Source organism: Cupressus sempervirens, chromosome 10, assembly GCF_028749045.1.
Source record: "Cupressus sempervirens isolate cs-2001-9-10 chromosome 10, ASM2874904v1, whole genome shotgun sequence".
Classification (NCBI taxonomy): domain Eukaryota; kingdom Viridiplantae; phylum Streptophyta; class Pinopsida; order Cupressales; family Cupressaceae; genus Cupressus; species Cupressus sempervirens.
This window is the reverse complement of record NC_143127.1, coordinates 831,629,049-831,634,329: the sequence shown is the minus strand read 5'-3', so window position 1 is coordinate 831,634,329 and position 5,281 is coordinate 831,629,049.

Genomic DNA, 5,281 nt, shown 5'->3' with positions numbered 1-5,281 from the left:
GTTCTTGCCTTTCCTTTTCTAGGGATTCTATCCTTGCAATAAGCTTCAGCCTCTCTCTTCTCATCTGTCTTTCTTCCCTCACTCTAGATGCTTCAAGTTCTCTCCTCTCTCTTTTCTCTCTTGCCAACTCTTCTCTCAATTCTTCAAGTTCTCTAGCCATTTGATTTTTAGGAGGCATCTTCACAACAAGTTTTCTTCCTTCCGAAGGGCCAACTCACTAATTCTCTTTCTTTCCTCACCAAGAAATATTTGGACACCACTTATGTAACTTTCAACTCTGGGACACACAAGGAGGAATTAGACATGCCAAGGCTTCAACAAAGGGACTAGCGCACTAAGGATGACAAAGACTCCTATGATGACGAAACCTACAACTTATCTAATCCCAAAAGACCTTGTTGATGCTCTGATACCATTTGATGCAGAGGATGGAGGATCTAACTACAAACTTGCAAATTCAAGCACAATATGGACCCAACCCCTATGTTTCAATGGTGTTCCCAAATGTAGACAATGCCACCAAAGACTCCAAACTTGGATTTACATTCACCAAGTGTTCCCTCCACCTCTACACACCTTTAAAAACTTCAACCAACATTTTTCTAAGGTTTCCAAGCCCACAAGTCTTTAGTAGATACAAAAGAGACCAGTTTTGGCCTTTACTAGGCTATTCTCTTCTTTGGATCAACAGACCCTATTTTCTTAATTTTTCTCCCAAACTTTCCAAAACACCAAGAAAATAAACTAGCTTTTCAGATACCCTTTTTTGATTTTTATAACATATCCAAAAATTAGATATCACTCCTTTGGAAAGATTATACAGAACAGGGTAGTTTGTCTCAGGATTAGGCCTAATTAGACCACTTTTACAAAGCAAGTACCCTTCAAACTTGCAATCTGACTTAATCCTTTTTCATAGTCTCTATTAATGATCTAAATTAAAGGATTTCCAATATTATAGGTCTTGGTCACACTCCTAAACACCCAAACTTTAAAACCCTCCTTAAAATGGCTTAAAAACCAAGGCCTGCTTGTTCAAACCCCAAAACTCAATTCTAGAACTTCTCCTTCAGCATTCACCATGCATTTACATATCTAAGATGATATTGCCACTCATTCCAATATCAGAAAGCACTTACAAAACAAAGGATTCTTCAAGTTGCTCTTGAAAACCAAGCACTTTCATTCAATTTTCTGAGACAGTCCATACAAATCTGACCCTTCAGGCCGTACAATCACAATTTATAAGTTTCAAGGGATGGTTAGTAACCACCTCCAATTGGTTTCATTTGTTAAATCTTCATAAAATTTAAATTATGGAGTTTCCCTCCAAAAAACACATAACCATTACTATTCAAATTTCTAACTATTAAACTATCCTTTTAATGGGCTTATTGAATATTTTGAATTTTCTAATGATAAGATATAATCATGAAAACCTACATGAACCTATCAAATGACTCATCTACCATATGAAATCCTAAAATCCTATCTCATGCCCAATTACAATTTTTTTCCACATATGAGTCCAACATTATAACTTTGTATGCTTCCATGAGCCATAATTGGTGCAAGGATTGCCCAATTGACTTCAAGAGATGCTCCATGACCTCTGTAATTCCTTGGATCTTCAATGTTCCCCTAATGAGCATGGGATTCTCTTGCATCACTTATCTTTATAAATAAATTCAAACTAATTTTCGTGATATTAACAACTACTATTTTGTATCTCATAGGAGACTCCTAGTGCACATGAGATCCGACAGGACAATTATGTAGATTTGATGATGTGGCCACTCACTCCTAAGGAGGAGCCTATAATAGTAAGTTGTAGTTTTAATTCATGATTAAATATGTTATAAATTTAGCATGCTGTGAATTATAATGTTATAGTTTAAATTGTAGATTCATCTGACAAAGGTATTTGAATATATACAGCCCACAATCAGAGAGGTACCAGCATTGCCGAGGGCATACGAGAGGACTCTTGACCAGTGCAGGAGGTCGACAAGAGAGGTATTTATTATGAAATTTTGATAGTATTAATGTCCATTATGGAAAAGATCATTATGCATTTGAGTAATTCAATGTTAGATAGGTAGAATCATATAAATTTAGTAGTCTAACTTTGGGTTTTCCTTTTTGTTTATGTAGGAGGCATCCGATCCACCTAGTGCAGTGAAGAGGCTACATTTTGATCATCCACCAGCACCCTAGGATAGTATATTTTTTGTAGGATGCATCATGAGACATTTTGAGATGGCATATGCCACATTGTATACAAAAACATTGATATTATACACATTCTGATGGCATGACCAGCCACATTTTGTATATGGATCTATGTATTTTGATATATATTTGAGTACTTTGTATATGGATACATGATCTTTGATATATATTTGTGTAAAATTTTGTCTATGGATACATGTATTTTGATATATATATTTGTCATTTATGTGCACAATGATATACATATTAATTTAGTATCTAGTATTGTTCAATTTATCGTGGATCATGTGTCATGCCCTAAATTTTACTAGTAAAAACACAACAATTTTTTTTTTTTTTTTTGTAGCTTATGAAGTCGCATAAGAAATTACATATTGTAAAACAAGGTTATCATTTAATAGGAGTTCAAGACTCATGTGGATAGTGTCATCCGGTTGTAACATTTTAGTCACAGGTGGTTTTCAAATAGATTGGATGACAGTCTAGTTCAAGTTAGCATCACGAATCAAACGAGAAAGTTCAAGATACAACAATAATAAATTAGTGAGGTAATTCATATCATAACAAGCCTCTGATACTAATATTCGATTAGGGTCTATCAGTTGTATCATATGGAATAGGTCTTGATTCTAGCATGTAAGGGAAGGGGATCAGAATTACTTATTATCCTCATTACGAATGTACACACATTCATTAATCATTACAATATATATTAATGTGACAATTACTATATGGTGTGGAAGTGTAGTATATCTTAATCGATTAAACACATGTATCTAGAGAATTTAGATTTAGTACTCATCACATGAGCACCCTTAGTCAAATAAGAAATGTACACTTATCTACCACACTATATCAGATCTAACCATTGGGAATTAGAAAAGATATGCCCCAAAGGTAGCTTCGAAGTCTACATGATGGAGAAGGGGCCACTTGCATTGATCGTATCCATCATTCAACACATTAGTTACACAACTTATGGAATAAACAATTTGTTTTATGTGCCAAACGTGTATCATGTGCTTGTATCCATATCTTACTGGTTACAGGTCCTCTCAAAGATTGGACTAATACTGAGTCATTTTCTCCCTCTTTACTCTATTTAGTCATCCTTATGCATTCTATCAGCATTGCTTCCTCACCAAACTAGCACTCACTACAGTTTCCTAAACACAAAAATTACTATTTCAATACGTAAATTAAACTCACTCTAACAAAAGACAATTACTAACTATCTAGCTCATCAACTTCTAACTAATCTAGCGACATTGCCATGCTTTTACATTTACTATTTTAATTACTATAATTACTATACTATTACATTTACTTTTCACATTATTATATCTAATTATTCACAATTAAGCTCACGTTCTCACTATCAATATTATTATTATCAAACCATGTTAATATTCAAAGTAGTTTCATAGTACGAATTAGTAAGCACATAAAATGAGCAAATCTTAGTAAGTCTAAGGGCCAATTCAAAGTACTTAATCAATAATAATTCACGATCTATATTTAAACACATCCTACTACACCATCGTATTGAGTGTGTCAATTTAAATTTGTTAGATGAATTGTTTATGCAAGGATTAGGTGCAAGCGTATAAATAAGGTTTATATATAACATAGCTTGTCATTCTAACATATATGTATTCATCATTTCATGCAACTAACGTAGTAAAATGTGGTGTACATGAATCATATTATCATTAATTATACATAGGGTACATGAGCTGATGAGCTACCTCTAATGACATGCCTATTGACCCTTATTACATACTAGCTAGCAAATGCTTTATTCCTACACTACATTTTCAAATTGGTATTTATATTCTATCGACTTTGATATTCTACTAATATCTTCAATCGAATCCACAACATTCATTATCTAACTAACATTCCCTCAAGCCAAATATAAAATTCACTTGACATTAAATCCAACATCTACACAGGTTTGTCATGCATTCAATTCTATCTAGTAACTCGTATCTATCAATGTGCTTTATTGACTAGATAAAACTAGATTTGAGTTATTATTTTAATCCATCATCCATCCTTATCCTTGATTCTCCAATCCCATCATTTCGACAACTTACTTCATATTAACCCTATTATATGTACATCCAACTATCCTAATTTACAGTCTTAACACTAATTTAATTAAATCCTTCGTACTTAACATCATGTTCAATTATATATGCATTCTCGTAAACTTATTTATTTCATTTAATTTATTTTCCTATATTGAGCTTTTTCATTACCGTATGGTTTAATTGTTACATGTTTCTAAATGAGCCCCTTGATATAAACATTACCCTTAAACTAAGCTAAAATACACTAAGTGTCATTATCCTCTATTCAAGACTTGAAATCATTAAATAATTATCTGATAAAAATAAAATCAAATGTAAAGGGTGAATCTCCTATCTATCTTAAATCCTCAGCATTCCCTAACTCTTACCAAGGCCACATTTCTCCCTACACGTGGTCCCCACAAGGTCCCACGTGGGTCATGTGCAGAATTTTGACTAATCCAAGCCTTAGGACATCTTTTTCTCATTCCTCCAATCAACAATCCTAATGTGAACAAGTCATATTAAATGTCAACTTGACATTCTTCTAAGTAAAAATCCCTTCAGATTTCTATCCCACTCCCCCTTAATTTCAAGTCGACTACCTATGCTTGGGAACACGTGACCACTGCTGCAAGAAATTTCAAGTCAACTACCTAGGCTTGGGAACACGTAACCACTGCTGCAAGGAGGGGATGACTAGTGCATAAGACAAGGATGTGACATAAACCCTTTCCCCTATGTACCCAAGTATATTAATGAGGATGAAACCCCTTTTCAAGGAGGCAAGCTTAAGGATAAAATTTTTGACATGACATGTCAGAATGAATGTTAGATTTAACAATATGCCTTGGGGAGTGGAGAAAAAATTTTGCATTATGATGGCTTAGGAAATGTTGGGGGCTACTCTAGAAGGGTGGTCAAGATCAATCTTGGCTTTTATTTTATTTTTGAGTTAAATATTTAAATTTGTC